Raw genomic sequence first — 26654 nt, 5'->3', positions numbered from 1 at the left:
GACCTGCCATAATTCTTACCAACTGGCTATAAATCACAGGTTTCATGACCCCTCCTTGGGTTCAGTAATTTGCTGGAATGGCTCATAGAACTCAGAAAGATGGTTTATTTGCTATTACTGATTTATTTTAAAGAATACAACTCAGGAACAGACAAATGGAAAACATGTATTGGGCAAGGTATGAGGCAAGAGGTATGGAACTTTCATGCCTTCTCTGGGCATGTCACCCTTCCAGCACCTGGATGTATTAAAAAACTTGGAAGTTCTCTGAACCCTGTAGTTATTATAGAGGTTTAATTATGTAGGGATGCTTGGTAAAATCACTGGCCACTGTTGATTAACTCATTCCCTAGCCTCTCTCGCCTCGTTGGGGATCCTGATGTGGGGCTGAAAGTTTGAACCCTTTAATCATGCCTTGGTCTTTCTGGTGACCAGCACCCATCCTGAAGCTATCTTAGGAGTACCTCAGCCAAGAATCATTAGTATACCAAAGGCACTCTTATCACTCAGGAAACTCCAAGAGTTTTAGAAGCTCTTTTGCTAGGGAACCTGTGATGAAAACCAAGTATTTATTATATCACAGTATCACTCTCATTATCTATGTGATCTATATAATTAGTGTAGATTTGTGGATTCTTCTTCAGTGGATTAAGTTAGTACCTCAAGGGTTTATTTTTCTTTAAGTAAATGATAATGACTTTTTTCTAACTTGGCATGATTTAGTAAGAGAAAATGAGCTAAAATCAAAGCCAAAAAGGTCTTTTATTTAGCACTCTTGGTTTTTTAGGAACAGAGATTATCTCAGATGCTTTGTAATTTTGAAGCTATACTGTAAGGATACGCATAATAAGAAGAAAAGGACAAATCACAGCAATTTGGCAAGACCCCTGCATAACCCAGGGAAAGTCAAGCTGAGATTTTATGACCACTCTCTCTTTTTCCAAACAGAAATAAATTGGACAATTATGTGAGCGTCATGGAAGATAGAACTGATAAGTCATTTTAGAATCTCAGAAGGTTATGGATTCTTGATTATCTAACTGTTCATCTACCTTTAGGAGTTCACAGATCCACCAATAACCTGACTTCTTAAATCTTTTTGCTTTTCTTGTTACTCTTAACTGTCTGGTATATCCATATTGCTGAGAAAAAGAGAGAGGGAGGGGAGGGGGGGAGGGGAGAAGAGCAGAGGCATGAAAAGTTATCACCATTGTTGCTTGGGCAGAGATTCCCCTACCAGAACCATCAGAGTTTGCTTACCAATCTTCAAACTATATCAGGTGCCCATTTCCAGCCCACTCAGGTTTATGTATAGAGTCATGATTTTCAGAGCACATTCCTTATCATAGGAATATCTGGTGGTTAGCTCCCCTTGTAGTAGGGTTGTTGGAGAGGGCATTTTCCCTAAGTGGCTTCTATGGATATAGTTTGCAATATGTATCTGTATCTTGGTTCTTCATCCTGCCAGAACACAACCTTACTCTGTCTGTAAGCAATATAAGCTAAGTGATTTACTTTCTGAGTTCTTTTCAGAACATTGTGATATTTCAATTTATTGTCAATAATAATAATGCTACAAATTGGTATAAAATTGAGACAAGGATTTTCAATAATCTAATACCTTGTATTATTCACTAAATGTATCATGAAAGCATGGCTGTTAATTAATGTGCCTGATTAATTTGACCTGATTAAGAGGTATAAATATAACTGTATATTTCCTTATACTTTTGTGTTGTGATATGTGATAGCATTATCATTTAGTATTTTCCTTAAAAAGAGCTATTCAGCCTTTTTTTTTTCTTTTTTAATTTAACAGAGCATTTTTTAATTTTAACAGAGTGTGTGGGGGAGGGGCAGAGAGAGACAGAATCTGAAGCAGGCTCCAGGCTCTGAGCTGTCAGCACAGAGCCTGACGTGGGGCTTGAACTCCAGAACAATGAGATCATGACCTGAGCTGAAGTCAGACGCTTAACCAAAACTGAGCCACCCCAGGCGCGCCTATTCAGCACTATGAATATTGTCCTTAACATTTTCCAGAAACCCAAATAGACTTCCCACATTGTATAATTTGCTTTTGAAAATTTCCTGCATTGAATTTCACTTGTTCATGTGTTCTTTATTTAATATGACTAAAATATTAATAACTAATTGTTTAAAGTGGGGTATTTCAGTTAATTCCATGTATAATTAAAAAATTTAAATACATTAACATTTTACAATATAGTCTGTGATTGGGATTAGGACTGTTTGTGTTTGCTATTCAAATAGTGTAATAATATTTGATATTTGGACAAAATGCTATTTTTCATATCAAGTATATTTGTTTAAAATTTTAGAGGGGCTATGCTAGGGTGCTTGAAAATTTGTATTTAACATAAAATTATTTGATTATTTTCAGATATTAAAAATACAGAACAGTTTTGGGACTCTCACAGGCTTATCTGTTAGATTTTTCAGGTTTGCATCCTTTAATGATATGTGTCTTTTCTGTCATAAAGAACATTTGATCTCTAGGTCTTGCTCAAATTGGGATGGGGGGGGGGGCGAGATGAGATACCTTTTCAATTCTTTTCTAGAGAACAAAAAACTATCCAATTTTTTTTAAGTGGACTCGCCCAAATGATTAACTTTATTTCACAAGAGGAAACACATCTTGATTTTAAAGTACAATACGTTCCTTGTATATCGTGTGAATTGTTAGATGTGTTGACATTTTAAAAAAACTGTCTCACGGAACCAACTATTTACAACAAGCCCAGGCCAGTCAGAACTACTTTGGGAAGGGCATATAGACTTACTGAAGTTGAAACTACTACAAGGCAAGATTATTCTAGAGACATGAAGTCTGGGTTTTGGCTTCGGGAAATAGCACTTTGGAAGTTACTCTCTAGGTAGGATTAAATATAAAAGTTTGAAATGTGTATCTAAAATGAATGAAGTTACCATACTGAATAGATTGCCAAGGGATTTTAAAAAAACATTTTGGTTACTGTTATTTCAAATGCTTTAAGAATGTTTGAAACTGAATTGTGGAACTACCTTATAATGAAGGCTTTAAAAGAACATGATCTTTCCTGGCTGTGAAAATCTGATTTTATTATTATCATAAGTTGATTATAAGAAAGCTATTAACTCATGATATTTAACCTATGTCTAATTGAAAAGAGAAAAGTATTTAATTATGTACCTGTAAAAAGAAAATAAGCTCTCAATGCCAAATTATGAATCATGCTTCTCATTGTAATAAACAGCGAGGTGAAATATTACAATACAGGAGTCGAGGATTCATAGTTATTTTCTGAATTCCAGTTCTAAGTGATGGAAATGATCATTCATTTAATATTAGCACAATTCTAAGTTTTTATATTGTCTATAGGATATATATGCACATATACATATGTACACAAACTATATGTTGTATGCTATATATAGTAGTATTAGTCTATATATACTGTATACTATATATTTATAGAGTACATTTAAAAGATAATTTATAATATACAGTATGTACACTATAAGGTATGTTTGTGTGTTTACAGTGTATAGATAGATATATGTAATGTGTGTGTGTATATATGTATATATATATATGGAGAGAGAGAGAGAGGTAGATAGACATACTGTCTATAGTGGAGAACAGTGCATTTCTAGCATTTCTAGGTTATTTCTATTGTGTCATATGTAGAAATAATTATATCAGTAATTATAAGTCTTTTTAGTTACATCAGTCATCTTCTAAGCAGAACTTCCTTTGCCATATTTTTTAAGGTTGTGCTATATAGAATTACTGGTGGCAGTTGTGTATGTTTGTTTTCTCATTTTAGCCCTCCACTAAGCAGACTGTTGTCAAAGGACATATTATTTTTATTAACATTTTTTTTATTGTTTGTTTATTTTTTGAGAGTGAGAGAGACAGAGTGTGAGTGAGGGAGGGTAGAGAGAGAAGGAGACAGAATCCAAAGCAGGCTCCTGGCTCTGAGCTGTCAGCACAGAGCCCAATTAGGGGCTTGAACCCACGAACCACGAGATCATGACCTGAGCCGAAGAAGCCCGTCGCTTAACTGACTCAGCCATCCAGGTGCCCCTTTTATTTTTTTAAAAGTAGGCTCCACTCCCAACATGGGACTTGAACTCAGGACCTTGAGATTAAGTGTTGCAGGGTCTACTGACTGAGACAGCAGGGTGCCCCGTCAAAGGATACAATTTAAAAGAGACTGTGATCATGACTTTTATGAAAATATAAAATGAACATATGTCAAAGATTACATGTAACTCATTAATTATTAATATGATATTGTTGTCAGTTCAAAGTACCACATGTTTATTATCAAATAAGGGCTAGTGAAATGAATGTACAAGTGAATGCAGAACAGATAAAACTGATCAATATCCACAGGACAATCATCAGGACCAATTTGCATTTCAATGGGTGGGAAATATTCGTATTATCCATTTCTATAAGTTAATTTCTCTTTCTACAGAGTTATGAAAGAGTCTAGTCAATGACAAATGCCTGAGCTAGTCAAGACACCCATTAAATTTCAGTCTTTCACAATTTTTTCTTTTGAATACTGTTCAATACTGTTCAATACTGTTTTCATCTCTGGTAATTTATATTAACTTGATTTTAGTAGTTGCAATAGAGAAATTGTTTCATATCCACCTGTTTATTTCAGTTTAGTATTCTGTGAGGGCAGGCACTCAAAAATGCATTAATCTCTAGATCAATAAAGTGATGCTCTGGGTGTAAATGCAAAAGTTGAATGGTTAAAACCCGTGTCCTGCTTCAAAAAGTAGAAGAAAATAGGGTTTTTATAAATCTAACATTATTTTAATTGTAATAAAGGAGTCAGATATTTGAAGGAGTCCAGCAATGAATACTTTTAAAAGCAAGAATTCTCTTCTAATGGAATTAATTCCTCCTTGCCTTATTTGTTTTATAAATTAAAGCTCTGTATATCACATTTTAAATTGGGTATAACTTTAACTCCAAAATAATTAGAAGCACCGAACCATGAATGAAGCAAGTATGGCATGTTATATTTACAAAATCCTCATATTGTATGATTTTACTCTGATGTTTGCTCCCTTGCCAGTCATTATATTTTCCATTTTATAATTAATAATAATACATTAGAACTAACTTAGAGTTACATACCCTTCTCATTTTGAGGAATACCAAACATGGTGAGGTAAGCTCCACCTATATATATCCCTGGCAGTTAGGCTGTGAGCCAGTCAGATAGTCCTGCTCAGGATATTGACTCTTAAGGGAGTGATGGATGTTTAGTTAGATTAGATGCTGCAGCGGCAGAGTACTTTCAGTAGTATGAGTGTGGAGAGGGGGGATGAGTATTCAGTGGGTTCTCAGGGCTATGGGGTGGGTTTGTGGCTTAGAATTTTCGTGATACCTTGCCTTCTTTGATTTTCTCTGGAGTCTGAGTCTCTGGGCTTCCAGTGATTGTGTGATCTACCTGATCTACCTGATTTTCTTGCAATAAGTTTCTTTTCTGCTAAAGTTACTGTAGTTGTTTCTGTTGTTTATTAAGCAAACAAAAACCAAAACAAAACCCTAGTAGAAGAAACAACCAAGTACATGATTATGTTTCTAGTTATATGATCATTGTCAAATTTACATAGGACAAAGTTACTATTCTATGTGGGAAAAAGAGAAACAATGCTGAAATAATTGGGTTGCCGAATTATAACCTAAGAGACCACATGAGTCAATTTATGGAATAATAGTGATAACTATAAATATATCATTTTGAAGTATTGTAATCTATCTTTTGCCTTAGAGTCACATGTCCAAGAATATCCTTTGAATATTTAAAACTTTTCTGGCATCCTAAAATATTAGCTGCTTCTAGTAATAGTAGAGTAGCTCGTATTGAACTAATCCTCCTGCAGAAAACCATTATAAATTCTGGACAAAATACAAAAACCCCACAACTCTGAAGGCACTGGAGAGTGACCATAAGCAGGCAGAATTGGAGGGGGGAGTCAACACTTGGAAGGAGAATAACACTGCATAAACAAAAATGAGATTTTATTGCCAAGAGACCTGCATTACAAGAAATTGCTGAAGGGAGTTCTTCAGGCTGAAGTGAAATGATACCAGAAGGAAACTTGGATTTTCTAGAGGAATAGAGAACACCAAATATGGGAAGTATGTGGGTAAATGTATTTATTATTCCCCAATTCTTTTAAAACACATGTGACTGTTCAAAGTAAAAGTTTTAGCATTGTATTGTGAGGTTTATGGCATATGTAAATGTAATACCTACAGTGATTATAGCATAATGTTGAGGAAGGGAAATTGCAAGGCTCTTGCATTTTCATGCAGTGGTACAATATTAACTCTCAGTAGACTGAAAGGTTAAGGATGTATGTTGCTATCTTTAGAGCAACCACTAAAAAATAATGCAGAGGGATTGCTAAAATATGAGGTTAGCAGTTTTTAATATGCTGGCATGCAGCTGCATTCAGATTTTAAAAAAGAATGACAAATGTATTTAGGTGATTAGATCTCAAACATAAGATAAAATTTTTAAATGGCAGAGTGGAAAATACTAGCAGCCTGTAAAAAGTACTGAAATAATGCCAAAACTCTCTGGTAAATAATAATTATAATTATTAAAATTTATTGAGAGCTATGTATCAGCATTGTGTTAAGCTCTTTACATACATTATCACATTTATTCATTACAACAACCTTAATAGGGTTAATAAGGAAATTGAGGCATGGGATGGTATTAAATAATTTACTCATGGTATCATAGCTAGTAAGTGGCAGAGGCAAAATTTGAACCCGGGATACCTGACTTTAGAGCTTGTGCTCCTAGCTACTATATTATATTTCCTCAGAAAATGAGACCTGCATTAAGCTTTATTACCACCATATTGCAGATAAAGTAGAGTATATGAATAAAACTAAATTAAAGGTGGGTTGCCTATGTGGCTCAGTTGGTCAAGCATTGGACTTTGGCTTAGGTCATGATCTCATGGTTCGTGAGCTTGAGCCCTGGTTCAGGTGAGCCCTGCTTCTCTCTCCCTCTCTCTCCTTCCCTTTCTGCCCCTTGTGGGATTCTCTCTCTCTTCCTCTCTTTCTGTCCCTTGCTCACTTGCGCCCTCTCTCTCATTCCAAAAAAATAAAAAAACAAAAAAAAACACCCCAAAACCTAAATTAAAGGTAAAGTATTTGTTAAAAATATGAAATATGAGAAACCTTCAATTCCTATTTCTAATATTCTTGGCATTTTCTTTTCCTCATACATAATATATATATTTCACTTTCTCCTGTGTTAACTTGATAATGATCATCTACCTGGGTGTATCTCCCTGGTTAATCTCTTGGGCAGATAATTCCTATCCCAAATTCTCTGCCCTTTGGCTTTATTTTGTCCCTTGGCCCTTCCTTTATTTTTGTGGCCCCTCTTTCAATATATCTGACTGGAAAGCAAGAGCTTACAGCCTGAACGAGGAAAAATGAGGGAAACATTGGTAATTCATAGGGAAACATAGGTGTCTCATTGGTGACTCATGGGGAAGAGAGAAAAATCAGGCTACTGTTTGGTGGGGAAGGACATAAACTTATATTGAATGCCCTCTGTGTATCAGTTTCATAAAAAAGTTCCATGTTGTGTCTTCTGCCATTTCTGTATTGCAATGCATGATATAGCTATGTTTTCAAACTTTTTTTGTTAAATAGCAAAGAATTTTTTTTTCCAAGTTAAAATTTTCATTTTATTGCAATATGTAAAACAAAAGTGGTATTTTATTTATGCAGCTGTTTTAGTTAAGTTCACATTTGTAATATTTGTATCAAGTCAGTGAGATTAATGTTTTGCTAAAAGCAAAATTTGTAGATAATTATAATCTTGGCGTCATCACCCGGTTATTTCTGTGGTTTGTGTTTGTTGCTGAACATTGAGATAAGTGGTAAAAAATGGTCCTACTAAGAGAGGGGCATGGAGTCACTCTGCCACATCCCCACCCCTTTTCTTGTGTTACCTTGAGTGATCATTACTATGTATAGACACTTGAGGTTTAAGGCATGTGAGAGAGTCTGAAGGGTCTTTTTGAACTACTCATTAGGGATACTTCCACTCTGAAGGACCACTGACTAATGCTTGCTAGCCACATCAACCAGGATATAGCAAATACCATGAAGGTAGAGAGTTTTGGGGGTATTAGTCATCACAGATAGTGGTTGTTTTTTTAAAACTACCTTTTTGCTTTTTTATGTCAGTGATATCTCCAGTGCACTTATGCCTCGTCCATGTGAATTAGCAAATGTTTGTAATCAAGAAATTGGGTATAAGGCCCTAACATCAAAGATAAAGGAGGAAGAAAGCTGAGTGGTATTCATTATCTGATAGGACAACACTTAAAATCTTGGGGCTTCCTTGGGCTTCTCTCTGTCCAGCTGGATCTTTGCATAGATGACATAGTATAGCTCTATCTAGATATATGTGAAACAATTCATAACATATATGAGGCATAAAGGAAAAAATGTGTAATACAAGTGTACCTCCCCTTGCCTCCATTTAAGAACTAGAATATTACCCATGCTTCTCAACCACCTATAGGTCCCTTCCCAATTCCATTCCCGTTCTTCCTCGCCAGAGATAACCATCCTGAGTTTTGAGTTATTCTCTGGCTTTTCTTCATAGATTTCTCATTTATATCCTAAGCAGTGTAGTGTTTAATTTTGATCATTTTTACATTTTGTGTAAATGAAACAATGTATATTTTTCTTAAACTTGCTCCTTTGCTCAACATAGTTGAGAATCAATCATGTTGTCTGCTATATACTTTATTCATTCTCTATATTAGTGACCTTTAGGTTGTTTTTAATTTTTAACTATTTCAGACATTGCTACCATATACATTTTTGTACATGTCTCCCAGTACACATGAGAAGCTGTTAGGGAATTTTTAAAGCTCTTTGGAGAAGGGCTGTCTTCAGGAATCTACTTAGTAATTTCCATAGTCAGAGACATCTTCCTGTTTTCTAATTTAAACTAGTTTTTTTTTTAATGTTTATTTAACATTAAATAAGAGAACGAGTGGGGGAGGGACAGAGAGAGAGGGAGGAGACACAGAATCTAAAGCAGGTTGTCAGCACAAAGCATGATGTGGGGTTCGAACCCACAAACTGAGATCATGACCTGAGCCGAAGTCAGATTTTTAACTGACTGAGCCCCTAAACTAGTTATGTTATAGTTTAACTTATTACCTTATATTCTAGAAAGCATAGTGGTTGAACCACATTGCCCAGTTTCAAAACTCCCAACTCTCTCATGTCTGTGTAATTTCGTGTAAGTTATTTTATCCCTTCTGGCCTCGGCTCCTCATCTGAAAACTACGTCATATGGTTATTGTAAGGATCAATGAATTAATCTATGTAATCTATGTAACGTTTACTTGAAACATGGTAAACATTCAATAAGTGTTAGCTATCATTCTTATTCTACCTGTAATGGAAATGGAAAAAGCTGTCATTTATCTTTTATGGGAGACCTGTTTATACACTTAAATTTAGTACTTCCAACTCTTTTTGAAAGCCTACTTATGAATAAAAATTTACTTAGTCCAAAATTTAAACACTTACTAGATGTGTGACACTGTGCAAGTCACTGGGCATACAATCAGCTGCTAAAGTGATGTGATCTCTGCCCTTAAGAAACTTGACTTTAGGGGCGCCTGGGTGGCTCAGTCGGTTAAGTGTCCGACTTCAGCTCACGTCACGATCTCGCGGTCCGTGAATTCGAGCCCGGCGTCGGGCTCTGGGCTGATGGCTCAGAGCCTGGACCCTGCTTCAGATTCTGTGTCTCCCTCTCTCTCTGCCCCTCCCCCGTTCATGCTCTGTCTCTCTCTCTCTCAAAAATAAAGCGTTAAAAAAAAAAATTTAAGAAACTTGAGTTTAGTAGGGGTTAGAGACATAAAACAAATGCACAAGTATAGAATTTCAACTTGTTATTAGTGTTCTGAAGGGAAAGAATATGGGCGATGAATGTGATAAAAACAAGAGAATGTCTCCTTGAGATGGAGGGACTGAGGAGAGCCCCTTTTAGCAACTGATATTTAAGCACAATAAAAGCAAAATAACTAGAGGAGCATTCCCTACAGGGGTCATCGTGTGCCGGGACTCTCACATGGAAAAGAGCCTGGCGTGCTGGGGGCTTAAGAGAATCCAGAGAGTCTGAAGTTTAGCAAGGCAGGAACAGTGAAATTGGAGAAATTAGAAGAGATACAGGCAAGGCCTTGCAGGCCAAGTGAAAGACAACAAATGGGAATTGGGATGGATTTGAGAATGGAGAGGGGCAGGATCCATTTACATCTTAAAGGATCTACCTGTAGTAGAGAGAAGGTATAAAATATAGATTCGTTGGGGAGGCTGTAATCAGTTGTAGAGGTGGCAGATGATGATGACAGTGGAGATGGAGAGAATTAGACATTCAGAAATATTTAAAACACAGAGTAGATGAGCCTGGGTGGTGGTTGTATTTGTAACCATGGGTGGTGAGAGAGAGAGGGAGGTGTTAAAAGTAGCTCAGGTTTTTGGTTGATCAACCTTCTTTGTTAACTTTTGAATTGTATTTGTAGTTTTTTTTATTCAACATGCTCAGATTTGCAACTTTTCTCTTAAGTTGTATAAACTGTAATAGAATTTAATGCTTTTTAAAAATAGACGCTTGGGACACATGGCTGACTTAGATGAGTGGGTGACTCTTGATCTTGGAGTCGTGAGTTTGAGCCCCATCTTTGGGATTACTTAAATGAATAAGTAAATAAAGACTTTAAAAAAAAGGACTAAAATCTTTAAAAAAAAAATCAGATGTGTAAACTAATGTGGGATTCTTTGTTTTATATACTGATTTCCTGCTTGCTTTTTAGGTTACCTAGCAATATAATATAATTAATTTTCTTAAATTTTGAGACTTGACAGTGAGCAAGACACTAATTAGACTAAGTGAGTTATTCAGAAGTAAAGTCAATGTAGGCACAATACTTAAACTACTGATACCCTGTTTTCTTCAGTGGCTTCTAGATGTCTTACTATAATTCATCTTACAGGGTTTGAATATTTCTTTGTCTTCCAGCACATTTTTTATTGGTTCTGACCAATGGTCATCGATATATTTGTTCAAACCCTTATTGAACTTAATTGTATTTTAGTCATGTACTCATAACAACAAGTTCATAGGTTTGTGCTCATTAAAAAAATACTTTTTTGGGGAGATCTTAAAACAGTCTCCTACAGGCTTTGAGGGATGCAGGTTTTTGGTTTTTTTAAATTGAAGTATGGTTGACTTACAATGTGATATTAGTTGTAGGCGTAACAGCATAGTGATTGGACAAGTCCGTATGTTATGCCGTGCTCCCCACAAGTGCCGCTACCATCTGTTACCATACACCTCTATTACAATACCATTGACTATATTTCCTGTGCTGTTTGTCTTTTTCAACTGAAGGTTGAAGTGTTTAATTCTAATATTTTAGAATTTGATAATCATTCCATACTCAGCCTGTTCATGGCCTTCAAGCCTTAGGATAAATCCTATTTCATTTTACTTTTGTCATTCTAGAAAGAAGTAGTCTTATCTTTTTGGTCTTTTTAATATAAATATACTATACTCTTGATTGTTTTAGCTGCTCTTTAAGAGACCTTAACTAGGTCTGTTATTTCCTTTTTGGTTTATTGGGTATTTGATAGTTGCTTCAGCCAGTCATCTGTCATGGCTGAATATATTTAGCTAATACTGGCCCTACAATCAGTTTTGAAAAACAACATTTATTATTTCTCTTCGGATAATTCTTATTCATTGATAACACTTACAAATGAAGTTATGTAACCAATTTGTCACCACCTAATAGGCATATGTTATATGAAACTTGAGAGACTTTCTAAACTTTGTTTTGTTCCTTGATCAGACTATTAAAAAAAAATATGTTGCTGGGGCACCTGGCTGGCTCAGTCAGTACCCCAGTTGAAAAGCATTCAGCTCTTGATCTTGGGGTCATGAGTTCAAGTCCTACTTTGGGTATAGAGATTACTTAAAAATGAAAACAAAAACAAAAACACATTGCCTAGTAATCTTATTTTTAAAAAATTATCTTAATTTTTCCCTTTTACTTTTTTAGAGTTAAAAGTTAGATTCATGGGTATAAAGTTTTTAGCATCACTGAATCTGGTGTCCGGCTATCTTCAACATTCTCTGTCCCAATGGAATTTTTCAAATCCTTAGCCACTTCTCCAAGTTGTTTTTTTTTCTTTTTAAGTGGATTTTTCTCAATGACAAGTGTTAATTAACTCAGTTCTTTTAGCTTTGGAGGATGCTTTTCATCGAAACTTTTAGATTTAAAAAAACGATCAGTTAAGTCATCTTTAATTAGGCTATTGCTTGTTTACACTTGGTTGTCTACCCAAACAAGTATTATATTTCTTGTTTGTTTTCCAGGTTTTTTTTTTTTCTGAAAAAGAAAATTTTTGATTTTATGTAACTTAAGAGTACCCCAGAAGTCTTAGTGCTTCAGAAGTATAACTTCTGCAGACTTAACAACATATCATTTGAAAGTTTAATTATTTGAATTTCTTTTATACTCATGTTTTTATGAATTTTGAATAGCAAAATTTTAATTTTTTTTGTTTCAATCCTTTTAATTGAAGATGGTAAACATTGAAGAGAAAGTTAACTGTGCTCTTGGTTGGCTGAAATCAAGTTCGTGATGACAGTAAGAATATTCACTTCCTATTATAAGAAGGAGACTCCCCACAAACATTAGCAACTAAATGAAAAACTCAAGGACATTGGGCATAGTTTATAACAAGCCTAGATCTGGGAGATGCCAGCAAGGCAGGGACTGTGGCTAATATTGAGACTGTGTTGGCATAGAGTGCCCAAAACATGTACTGTATATCTGCTGAACCAAATATTCTAAAAACCTCAGTCTGCAGAATTCTAACAGTGAAGCTCCAAAGCATGCCTACATGTTCAAATACTACAAAAGAGATTACCATGCTAAGTTAGACTTCTGACAACTAATGAAGTGAAAAATTGAAAATTCTAATTATATTCTTGACAAGTTGGCCTTGTCTGATGAAAGCACATTTCTACCTAAATGGCAAGATTGTCTTTCACAGGTTATCGTCTGTGTTTGGTCTATGGAAAAGTCTCAGAAAGTCTGGCAACATGAGAATCCTCAAAAGTTAACATTTGGTGTGCTGTTAGGAAGTTTTGCATTATTGGTCCTTCCTTTAAAAAAATTTAGTTTAAGTTTATTTTTCAGAGTGAGTGAGTAGTGGAGGGGAAGAGAGAGAGAATCCCAAGCAGGCTCCGTGCTCTCAGCAGGGAGCCCAATGCAGGGCCACACTCACAAACCGTGAGATTCATGACCTGAGCCGAAATTCTGAGTCAGATGCTTGACCGAATGAGCCACCCAGGTGCCCCACCCTCCCTTTTTTATTGAGATAAAATTCACAGACCGTACAAGTCACTTTTTTAGTGTACAATTCAGTGATCATCACTATTATCTAATTCAGAACATTTTTGTCACCTGCAAAAGAAATTCCATATGCATTAGCTGTCACTCCTCATCTTTCCCTCCATCCCGCCCCTGGCATCTAATCTCCTTTCTGTCTCTATGGATTTGTCCAGTCTATATGTTTCATAGAAATGGAATTATACAATATATGGCCTTTGTGTCTTTTGACTCCTTTTTGAAGAATCTATAGTCAATGGTGAATCTTACTTGCAGTGTGTTAGAATTTTTAAAATTCCACATTGTGATGGTTATTCTATTAAATAATACCATTTTTCAGTGAGACAAAATACCTGTTATTATGCTTTGCATATATGACAGTTTCTGCATGACACTTTCTCAAACTTGTGAATATCTTCTTGCTTACTGTCTTCTGTTACCTGTTTTATCTCCACTAGGCTTTTTTTTTTTTTCTTGTGAAGTCATTTCAAAACTATTGTACAATCATCAAAACCTTATTCTTTGGATGATTTTAAGACTAGAAATACAGGGACTCCTGGGTGACTCGGTTAGGTGTCTGTCCCTTGGTATCAGCTCAGGTCATGATCTCTCAGTATGTGGATTGAGCCTTGCATGGAGCTTTGTCCTGATAGTGTGGAGCGTGCTTGGGATTCTCTCTCTCCCTCTCTCTCTGCCCCATCCTCCCCCGCTTGCTTGTATGCACATACTCTCTCTCAGAGCAAATAAATAAATATATATTTTTTAAAAGACTGGAATTCAAATACAGTTCTTTCAGTCACTGAACCAGCAGTAGGCTACATGTGTATGTATATGTGCGTATTTGTGTATGTACCTGCAAAGATCTCTTAGCTCTGACCCCTGAGAGGGTCTAGAAGCACTAACAGTTTAGTAGCAATGAACACACTTGTGCCCAGATCTTGGTTTCTAGATGTTATTCTCCACTAAAACGAAGCAAGCTTCTTAGGGAAATGGCTTGTTGAGCCAGAAAGCAATGAAGTGTTGCAAGAGTGATAAAACCATGCATATCAAAAGCACACTGATATAAGTAAGTGAATAAATAATTAATGGGATTGAATGAAAGGCACTACCTTACAGTAGAACATCCAATTAATCTTGATAAATGTTGGAATTGGAAAATCACCTTTGGCAGCCCTCATGGCAATAATAAGGCAAATTTATTAATGGATACTATAGTGAGTGAAAATTTGATGAAAAGCAAGATATTTGCATAGTTTCAAAATACCTCCCCATAAAATACTACTAATTACTTTCAAAAGAACGCAATTCTAACTTTACTGAGGCAAGTATCATCTTAACCAACTGACAGAATTTAGCAACCCAGGAATGGGATGAGTCAACATTGTATATGCCTCCTGATAATGAACCCGGAAGAACATAGTCTTGGTTCTGACACTCTTGCCAAAAATACATACACTACATCTAATTATGATAAGGAAACATAAGAAAAATCCAAATCGAGGAACATTCTATAAAGTAAGCAGCATTTATACTTCAGAAATGTCAGGTCATGAAAGAGAAGGAAAAACTGAAGAAGTGTTCCAAATTGAAGGCATCCAGAGAGACATGACAGTGAAATGCAAAATATGATCTGAACTGGATCCTGGATATTAACGGAACAATTGGTGAAATTTGAATTGGGTCTCTGGTTTAAATTGTAAAATTGTGTTGAAATTTGTTGACTTTGGTGATTGTATTGTGGCTCTGTAGGACAGTGTCCTTGATTGGAGGGAATATACATTGAAGTATTAAGGGGTATTGGGACATAATGTATTAAGGGGTATTGGGACATAATGTTGCAATTTAATTTCAAATGGTTCAGGAAAAAATTTGTGTGTATATGAGCAAATGTTAAGTTTAATGACGTAAGGTGTTAACAATTGGGGAAGCTGGATCAAAGATGTATAGTAGTTCTTTGTACTATTTTGCAACTTTTCCATTAGTTTTATTTCACAGCACATTTTTAAACAAATGTCCTCCTCAAAAGTTGAGTATCCCTATAACCCAATTTACATTGAATGCTCTGTTTACCAAGAAAAAAGTTTTTTTTTTTAATATTAAAATGATTAGATGCAAAGGTGAGTTTGAGTATTTATACAAGATAGATGAATGGATAATTGTGCCTTATATATAACAAGGTTGACATGGGACTTTTGATTTTTTTTATCTTAAAAAAAACCCTTATCCTCCAAAATGCATAAATCATTTCTAAACAGAGATGCATTAAGGAAGAATAGCAATCTAGAGGACAAAACACCCCAGGCATTTATCCCCTGACCTTACCACATGACAGACCTTGAAAGAGCTTCAAAGCTATAAAAATAACTGGCTCTGACATGTACCAAGATGGGGGGAAATACTTTCCACAACTTTGAAATAAATGCTTAGTCTTTAAAGATAACAAAAGAAAATGTAATATCACATTTCATAAATAGAATTTAACAGTTGAAGAGTTCACATTATTCATTTGTGATTTTGTTGTTACTTGGGAAAAGCTGATAAAGTTAAATCAAACTTATTTTTATTTTTATATCCTTTCTCTCACCACTTACTGCCCCCCCCCCCCCCCATGGTAGTGTGTAGTGAAACTGAAAGCTTTGAAAATATTCATTCCCTGCCCCCCCCCGCCCCCCATTCATTCATTTTCCCCTAAGTGTCAGTGAAGTCTGTTGGATGCTTTCCTTTCACTGCCATTAGGCCTAGACAGGTCAAATTTCATTTTATACCCATTAGTTGGCATTCGTGTTCTTCTGTAGTTTAGTGGTAACCTATCTTTTTTACTTTTCTTAACTTTTCTACCCTGTAGAAATCATCTTCAGACACACTTGTATTTATTTTACCCTGTAAAAAAATTTTTGGTTCTAATTACATGTGATTCTCTCACCTCTGTTCTTTTCTGAATGTTTGCTACTCATCTATCAAAACACCTTGTGGGATCCATTTCTTCTGGGAAGCTGTTTCTAGTCATCTTGGTGCATGGTGATTTCTCTGTATTAAGAAATCTTACAGCTTGTTTGTTAAAGCCTTTTCTTTGACATTATATCTCTGAATCTTCTGCATTTTTGTTTTATTGTTTGTGTCTGTATCCTTTGTCTTCTCAACTAAGTTATAAACTCCAAAAGAGGAGATACTATCTTTGTACCTCATAATCTTTGTGACAGTGCCTAGCTGTCTTTTTGGTTGAATTACTTTTTAATGTATACAGTTATCCATTAAGTGCTCATTACCTAATATGGATTTAAATCCATTATTTTTTTGTTAAAATTTGTTTAAATGTTTATTTATTTTTGAGACACAGAGTGTGAACAGGGGGAGGGGCAGAGAGAGAGGGAGACACAGAATCTGAAGCAGACTCTAGGCTTAGCTGTCAGCACAGAGCCTGATGCGGGGCTTGAACCCACAAATTGTGAGATCATAACTTGAGCTAAAGTTGGATGCTTAACTGACTGAGCCACCCAGGCGCCTCTGAATTCTTTAAAATTGGCATGGAATTATTTAAAATTAAATAATGGAATTATTTAATGGAATATTTAAAATTCATGCTTCATGGAATTATTTAAAATTAAAATGATTTTTAAAAATGAATTGGAGTAGGTGTACTTTTTTCTCTTGGAATAACTGGAAAAAATAGCATGAAAGAATGAATAGAGTGGCATCTGTGTGGCTAAGTCGGTTAAGTGTCTGGCTTCCGCTCAGGTCATGATCTCCCGGTTTGTGCATTCTAGCCCTGGATGGGGCTCTGTGCTGACAGCTCAGAGCCTGGAGCCTGCCTCTCTGTCCCTCCTCTGCTTGCACTTTGTCTTCTCTCAAAATAAATAAAGAAACATTAAAAAAAAAGAATGAATAGAGAAAATTTATCTTTTATAAAGAAAGTTACTGTCTCTTAACATTCTCCTTGATTTAAGAATGCCCAGATACTCACTTGTTAAATATAACACCAATGAAAGAAATGTTTACAATTTTCTTTGGGGGAATATAATACAGCACTGACCTTTTAAATACAGAATATAAAATGGTTTTTTCTTTAAAGTATTTATTTGAGAGAGCGAGCACAAGAAGGGGAGGGCCAGAGAGAAGGAGAGAGAATCCCAAACAGACTCCGTGCTGCCAGCGCAGAGCCCGATGCGGGACTCAAGCTCCCAAACTGTGAGATCATGATCTGAGCTGAGATCAAGAGTAGGACTCTTAACTGACTGAACCATCCAGCTGCCCCTAAAATGTTGTTTTATTTAAAGAAAGCAACAAATTACTCATGGTTAGGTGTTTACTAGGATAAGAAGAGTTAAGAAAGAATATGTTGGAGATAGGTAAAGAAGGGCAGCTAGAAATTGAGATTATTAAAAAGTGTTCATTGTCCTTTTCATTTGGGTTCCTTTGATTTGAACAGGTAATTCACATGTATGTAGTTGGTTTTAGGGCACCAAAACATTATGCCAGCATTTTGCTTTTAATATATTTTGGGACTTCATTGCTTTAATGTTATCTAAGATCACTGTGGCCAACATTCATTGCCATTATAGTAGTTGTATTTTTGACCAGACAGATGTTTAAAATATCTAAAGCTTTCAATAGAAGAAACTTCTTTTTTCTCTTTTGACTACTACTTTTCAGAAATAATTAATAGGCATCTATAAACTTACACTGGGGGAGCGGAGGCAGGGGGGAAGCAATGACTTTGGTAGCAACCCACTTCTTAATGTTGTATTGCTAAGGTTCATTCATACCATTGCATGTCACTATGGTTCATTTGTTTTAACTGCTGTATAATACTCTGTTTTAATGTTCCATGGTTTATTCATTTATTCTCCTGGTGATAGACATTTGGGTTTCCAGGTTTTGATATTCTGAAAACATGTACATTCTTATACATTTCTTGTACATGTTTTGGGGAATACATTCCTATAAGTAGGAATGCTGGGCCATATGGGATATGATTGTTCAGTTTTAGGAGATAATGTCCAACCTATTTTCCAAGGTGTTAATTTCTTCCAGTTGGCTTCTGAGTCCTTTGACACAATCTCCATTGTCTTTGAGAGCTTCCTTGTATTCAAATATAAGATATTTGAGGCTCATCTTGTAGATTTTCTGTTCTAGATCTGGAACCAGCCTTTTCTCCAAGGAGCCCTGATTCTTTTCGAAATATATGTAGAAGACACAATCTGGGCTGGAGGAGTGCAAATTATTGGATTGTTGTGTTTTTTTCCTAGGCCTTCTTAGTGGATATAGAAAATATCTATTTTTTGGGGGAAAAATACATTATGAGTTCATACTGATATTCTGACTCATTCAGTAAGATAGGATTTTTACTTCTTTCATTTTATTTATTGTATCTTTTCTCATGCTGAAAGTTTTGATTCTAAATGATAATTAGCATAATTACTTAAACTTATTCTAAAACAGAGTTTTAGTATAACGATCTCATTACTTATCAGTGTGATTATCAAAAACAGTAATTTCTTGGTATCTCTTTCTTCTCTGTCCTTTAGGATATTCCATTAGGGATAAATAGCCAATTGCTGTGTTTTAAAGTCACTTAAAGTAGTTCTTGGTGTGTTTGAACTTCATTTCTTTTTTACTGTTACTTTATCTAAAAATTTTTGAGTCTTTTGATTCTAGTATAGTTAACATTCTATGTTATATTAGTTTCAGGTGTGTAATGTAGTGATTCAGCAATCTTATACATTACTTAGTGCTTATCATGGTAAGTGAACTCTTTAATTCCTATCACCTATTTCACCCATCTCCCCACCAGCCTCCCTCTGATAACCATGTTTGTTCTCTGTAGTTAAGAGTCTGTTGCTTGGTTGGTGTCTCTCTCTTTTTTTTCCCCCTTTGCTCATTTGTTTTGTTTCTCAAATTTTACATATGAGTGAAATCATGGTGTTTGCCTTTCTCACTTGCTTACTTAGCATTATACTTTCTAGCTCCATCCGTGCCATTGCAAATGGCAAGATTGCATTCTTTTTTTATGGCTCTGTGTGTGTGTGTGTGTGTGTGTGTACGTGCACACATGTATATATGTATACACCGCATCTTCTTTGTTCAGCCATCTGTTGATGGCCACTAGAGCTGCTTTTTAGGTTCATAGTTACTATCTGATTTTGGGATTCTTATTCATCTTTCCTATTTCATGTTTCTTTTCCTCTCTTGCCTTCTTTTGCATTGATTGATAAAAAAAACAGTTTTTAAAGCAGTTTGAGGTTTGTAGCAAAATTGAACAGAAAGTACATAAAGTTCTCATATACCCACTGCCCCTTACCACCCACACAGAGAGACATATCCTAGACCAGAATGGTACATTGGTTGCAACTGATGAACCTACACTGACATAGCATTTCCCAAAGTTCATAGTTTACATTAGGATTCACTTGTGGTGCTGTATGTTCTGTGAATTTTGACAAATGTATATATAGTATAATGATGCTTAATCCACTATGCAGAATTATTTCACTGCCCTAAAAGTCTACGGTGCCCTTCCTATTCATCCGTCTCTTCCCCCAACCCCTGGCAATCACTAATATTTTTTATTATCTCTATAGTTTCACCTTTTCAAGAATGCCATGTAGTTGGAATCATATAGTATGTAGCCTTTTCAGATTGGCTTCTTTCATTTAGTAATAGGCATCTAAGTTTCCTTTATGTCACCTCATGACTTGATAGCACATTTCTTTTTAGTGCTTGCTGAATAATATTCCATTGCCTGGTTGTACCACAGTTTAACCATTCATCTACTGAAGGACATCCTGGATCCTTCCAAGTTTTGGCAATTTTGTATAAAGTTGCTATAAACATCTGTGTGCAGGTTTTTGTGTGGACAAGGGTTTTCATTTCTTTTGGGTAAAATACCAAGGAGTGTGATTCCTGGATCATAGTAATGGTATATTTTGTTTTGTAAGAAACTGACAAACCGTCTTCCAATGTGGCTGAATTCCAACCAGCAGTGATTGAGAGTTCTTACCGTTTCACATTATTACCTGTATTTTTAAAAATCATTTCATGTTCCCTTTCCACTAGTTTGGAAGTTATATACTTAATTCTTTTCTTTTAGTGGGTACCCTAAAAATTACATATATTGTACTTTTCAAGATCTAAGGACAATTAGTACCTCATTTTCTTATCAGATAATAAAACAACCTCAGAACTTTTTAATTAGTTTTGCCTGCCTGCTGACTTACATGTTATTGCTGATTTATATTTTAATTCTTTTCATTTGAAATCTCAAAAGAAATTATTACAAGTTTAATACTTGTGTTTTCTCACTTTTCTTTGTTCCTGAGATGGGCATCTCAGATACCCATCCAGTAGGATTATTTTCCTTCTGCCTAAGGTATATTCATAGAGTTGTCTTTTTCAAAGTTTGCTGGTACCAGACCTTTAGCGTTTCTGTGTCTGTCTGAAATGTCTTTATTTTGCCCCAATTCCTGAAAGATATTATTACTGACTATAGATTTCTGTGATCACAGTTTAGTTTCTTTCGTTCAGAACATGGTTTCTCACATGGCTGTTGATGTCAGCTGCCAGTCTAATTGTTGCTTCTTTTAAGTCAATTTTATCTAACTGCTTTTAAGATCTTGGCTTTGTCTTTGGCCATCTGTACTTTCACTGTGATGTATCTGGACATGAATTTTTTTCTTTTTAAATCCAGCTTTGGATTTGTTGAGCTTTTTGAATCTGTAGATTATTGTTTTTCATCATTGCTAGAAATTTGTTGTATTTCTTCAAATTTTGCCTTTGCCCCAATCTCTCCTCTTGTTCTTGAGCAATAATCAGACATACCAAATAATTTCTTACTTTGTAGTCTAGGTTTCTTACACCATTCTATTTTAAACTCTCAAACTGATTCCTTCATGTTTTCCAGCTCTTCATACTGCTGTTAATTTTTTCCCTTGAGTGTTTAATTTCAATTATTATGTTTTTTATTTCTTAGAGTTTTATTTTTCTCTAAAATCTGTTGTTACTTTTTTAAATAGTATAACCTGTGCCTAATAATTCAAACATATTATCTCTTTGGGTTTGTTTCTGCTTTCTGTTGCCTTTGCTGATTCTTGTTCATGATGCATTATATCATTCTATATTTGACAAATTAATTTTGTGAAGTCTTTGAGGTTTGGAATGAAAGTGTGTCTCTTCATTCCTCCAAGAGGAATTGTGTTTGTTTCTACTGTAGAAACCACTTACTGGTCTGGGACCACTTTGGGCTAAATTAAAAACTTAAAGTTCTTTGGATACCCAGGTCAAGAGAATTTGGACTGCATTTCTAGTGATTACTGAACTCAGGCTGCTGTTTCTTAGGAACAGGATCCTTTGGCTCCCCCTACAGTGCCAAGGCAACTAACTGTCTTTGAAGTCCTGTAGCAATAAGAAGGATTGGGTGGATTTACTTTTGGTTTGCTTTTACATTGAGAATGTAGCATTTAAGGGTTCATGCTTTATGGTGAGGATGGTTGTCTCTTAGATTCCCTACCTGGATAGAAGGCCTATATTCTGCCTTCTTTTCTCTTGAATTAAAAGTTACATTACTCTTTTTCTCTGGGCTCATGTTTAAGGCTCTAAGTTATCTAGTACAACATAGCTTATGCATTAAAAAAAAAAAAAAAAAATATATATATATATATATATATATATATATATATATATATATAATTCACTACTTTCATTTTATTGTGCAGGAGGAAAGAACAAATACCACCCTCATCTCCTCTTTTTGCTACCCTAATTATAGTCTAAGTCTCTCACAAGCATCATTGTAATCTTTTCGCCTTGCTGAACATAGTATCCTACAACATTTTAGTAGTTAAAGTGCTATGGGGTTCTAGGTTAGGCTTAGGATCTTGAAAGCCATGGCTCTCAGAATCTTGGGAGACTTTATTATGAGTTGGCCTTTAGGATCATGGGATCTCTGGACCAGTATGGCAAAGGGAAAGTTTTTAGTAAGTTTTTATTTAAGTTAGAAAAAAATGTTTGAACTATCATCACATTTCACAGTACTTTTGCATTTGAGTCCCTCATATTACTATAGAGTCCAGTTCTCATGACAATGAGAGTATGTCAGAAGCAGCTAGAGGAGGTGGAAGAGCAAACCTTTGCAGACCAGTGTCTCATTTTTTTGCCATGGAGGTGTCATATTCTTAAGTACTTTCAGTCTCTAGGGATTACAGGGTGTTCCATAAGCCCTTGAATGTTTTAAGGTAGATCTGAGCTCTGCTTGATATTGTGGCCAAGGATGTCACTTGGATCATTTCTATGTTCAGATTTAGACAAATAAACTATATAGGTCATGTCCTTTAACTAGCAAAGATGAAAAATGAAATGTCCAAAGACAAAAGAAAGGGTAGACTTAAGAGATAAGAAAGTGCATGGTGATAGAGGCCTAGTGCTGGAGGACAAAAGGCAATAGACACTATCAAAGATTTGATTGCATACTTCTGCTGTTTAAGTGGGGAACCTAGACTAGTTTTCAATTTGGATTGAAGTCCATTTTCATGTCTCTGTCTCCCTCTTCTTCCCTACCCCCCACCCCGTATCCCTATTCCTCTCCCCCCACTCTGTTTCTCTCTCTTTCTCTCTCTCTCTCTCTCACATACACACACACACACACACGCACACGCACACACACATTTTAACACACTTTAACACTAACTACTATTCTAAGCCAAAGTGTATTTGGCTCTCTCCTGGCTTTCAACACTGGAGGTTGGCAAGTTGGAGGACTGGTATACTTACCAGCCAGGGAATTCTGTAATCTACAACCGTGGCACCCTGCTGCTAGAAAAGAAATAGGTTTGACTCTCCAAGTATAAATAATAGATTTAATATCTTTGGTAGGGCCTAAGAGTACCTTTGTTCCACCTGGGTTTCCCTTTCTCTCCCTCCAACTTACTTTAGAAATTCTTGGTTTTAACTATAAAAGGGCAATGTTGATTATAGTAATTCATGGGAACAGTTTATCATCTATGCTTGATTACCATGTAGAACAGTAAAGATGACTTTTAATCAGTATGTACATTATTAAATAAGTATGAGGTTAATATTGTAAATTTATTATAACTATGGTATTTTATCATTCATGGATGCACATTTAAAAAATTTTTGCTCAATAGTATAACAGGAACATTACTTTTTAAAAAATCTAATAATTATTTACTGAGGAAATAAATTATTTAAATTATTTCCTCAGTAAATACCTATAGTAGTAGAAATATAGTAGTATGTCTTCCCTATACACAATTAAATACTCTTTAGAATGTGACTTTGGGTGGAGAGCAGGAACAAGAGGCTGCCCTGTTGTCCTCAGGAAGCCAAAGAAGTAGAAGACAGAGAAGGTATGTCATTGCTTTGACCATGAGGAGACCACCCACCGTCTCATTTATCTCTGTTAATTTTGGCATTGAAGCACATTCTAGATTTAAAATGTGATTCTTTTCGAGATTATATGTCATCAGTTTGAACACATTTGAAGTACATTATTTTCAGAATTGGGAGACGACCTCAGAGCACGTTTAGATTATTTAAATAGATCACAATTAAAATCTAAAATTTTAATACATCTCAAATTTTAAAGTTTTACAAGTCAGACAAAGATAACAAGTTAAAGTTTGGATTGTTGATGTAGAATGGTGGCGTGGTGTCTTGATGGTTATAGTGGTAGTGGTAGTTTTTGTTTTAAATATTGAGAAAGCTTTACTAAATTTGTAGATTTATTGCCTAGTGAACACTAGGTGGTGCAATTGTGCAGGGACCATATAATGAAGTATGTGAAAGGCTTTTTTGTTTGTGTTCTTGGAAGGCAGGAGAATGAAATTAAAATTCTGGTTTGAGGAAACTCTTTGGAAATAAGAATTCTCAAAATATTAAAATGCATGGATGAATCTTGCTCTTTCATTAATTGTTCTGGGATTCAAATGGAGCCTGTCTTTCGATTTGGATCATACAGCCTCAAAGTATTTGTTTATTATTTATATTGCATTTTAAGCTCAACTAACTACAGAAAGGAAAACAACCCCACAAAAAAACAAAAAAGAAAACTGATACAATTTTGTTTTCTATAAATTTTTCAATATTGAATTGCTCTATTTCTACAATTAAACAGGCTCACCCTCTACTATTTCAAATTTAAAATTCCATAGGAGTTGAGCAATTATATGTATATTGTATTTCATCTTGTCAAATGATTGTTGATCAGTTAAAACTTGGAAAGTAGCTTTCCTCTTGGCATGTTTTATCTTTTTTTATCCACCAAAAACAAACAAACAAACAAACAAACAAACCTTGCATTCCTATGTAAGTTCAGGTCATTAAATTAGTAAATTGAAGATTTAGTTTCTGAAATGAAAAATAACTATTGTTGATTTACTTGTGTATTAAAAATAAGAAAATATTTCCATACAGATAATTATTTAAAGCTTTAAGTTCTAATTCTGATTTTTTGTTTGTTTGCTTGTTTCCTTTTAAGTTCTTTTCCAATTTGAGATATAGTACTTTTTGGAATTCAAAAAAGTCATTTATGTCTTCCACCAATTTAATGAATAATGTTATTTCAGTTACATTCAGATTTAAATGTATTTCAATATTTTAGAAGCAAAAAATGAAACTATCTTATCATTTTGAAATATTCACTGATAATCATAGAAAAATCAGAATCAATTTAGGTACTTCAGTAAGCTGTCATAACTGATAGAATTACACAAACCCTATGTGTATTTTTACATGTTATTTTTCTAATTGAATCATATATGCTTTACCAGATGCAGAGTTATACAAAACTGATTTTAAGTTTCACTTAATGTACCAAAACAACTTTATTTTAAAACTTACTTTCCATGTACTATACAAAGATTATAACATTTTTGGAAATTTAGATTTATGTTTTATGAATTATTTTTCTCACTAACATTATAATACTTCTCTTCAAGACTACCACCTTTAGTATTTTTCTCTTGAATCTTTGATATTTCTATTTTGAGGTAATAATATTTCATTATGAATAAAGTTATTTTCTTTCTATTTGTGAAATAGGTATATGTGTTCACAGACAGACACATATATCAGACTCCAAGTAGCAGGGCCATTGCTCATGGCTTATTTGATGGTATATACTTTTATTTTAAATTTATTTTCACAGTCCCCTTTGAATCTTTTGGAATGTAACATGTAATTAATACTTTCTTTAAAAAATACAGGTTAATATCTGAGTCATGTAACCAGTTTTAGATAAAATGTTACAGAAACAATATGTGGAATTGAAAAATCATTGTAAAAACATTTTTATGTTTAATTATTGTTGAGAAAGAGAGAGAGAGAGAAGGAGCATGAGAGGGGGAGGGACAGAGGGAGAGGGAGACACAGAATCCGAAGCAGGCTCCAGGCTCTGAGTTGTCAGCACATAGCTGGACACGGGGCTTGAACCCACAAACCGTGAGATCATGACTTGAGCCGAAGTCGGACGCTCAACCGACCGAGCTACGCAGGTGCCCTGAAAAAAAAACCACTACTTTTATGGTAGTTGGCAGCTTTTATAAAATGACTTGGTGGGTTGCAGGTGTATCCATTATCACAATTGTCAGTATTTAATGGTACCCATGTTAGCTATATTAGCCAGGGGGCTGAAGAGCCATGAAAATGGGAGTAACCTCTGACCTCAGAAATCGTTCTTTTAAAATGAGGACTGAAACATTGGTGATAGGAAATTTGAATTGCTCTTGCAGCTGCAGTGTTTGTTCTGTGAATACTTAATTTAGTTTAGAGCTATACTTTTTCTTCCAAATCTGTCAGTCTTTAAAAAGCATCAAATTCACTTCAGGAAGAAAAAAAAAATTCTTCCTTCCCAAGACTGTATTATTGAATGCAGTATTCAGGCTTCAAACAGTTTCATTTAGGTAATACATATAGTTTTACGAATGGGAATCCTCACATTTGACACGCTCTGTTAAATACATAGCTCGTTCAGACCCTGGTCAGGATATTGCTGCAGGCACTTATTTTGGATAATCCTTTTAATGCCTATAACTTAACTTCTTAGCTATGTAAAAGATTGGTAGAGTGTAGAGATATAAACGTACATGTGTATGTGTGTATGTGTAGTGTATATATATTACTGATGTGTAAATATGTGTGTATATGTATAT

General features: G+C 35.0%; 1 protein-coding gene across 3 annotated transcripts in view; it reads left to right on the top strand.

Moving 5' to 3' along the window:
- The window catches only part of WDPCP (WD repeat containing planar cell polarity effector), a 382460-nt gene that overhangs the window by 27690 nt on the left and 328116 nt on the right, over positions 1-26654 (top strand). Inside the window, exon 2 of one of the 3 annotated variants that reach the window (XM_053890728.1) lies at positions 6066-6172. The exons of the other annotated variants lie outside the window; for them this stretch is intronic. The gene's annotated coding sequence lies outside the window, so the exon portion shown is untranslated. The remainder of the gene's footprint in view (positions 1-6065; positions 6173-26654) is intronic. 3 annotated transcript variants of the gene reach the window in all.

This window comes from Panthera pardus, unplaced genomic scaffold, assembly GCF_024362965.1.
Source record: "Panthera pardus isolate Hobbes unplaced genomic scaffold, ASM2436296v1 HiC_scaffold_25, whole genome shotgun sequence".
In the NCBI taxonomy this organism is placed as follows: Eukaryota; Metazoa; Chordata; class Mammalia; order Carnivora; family Felidae; genus Panthera; species Panthera pardus.
The sequence above is the reverse complement of the archived record's forward strand: the minus strand, read 5'-3'. Positions and strand labels throughout refer to the sequence as shown.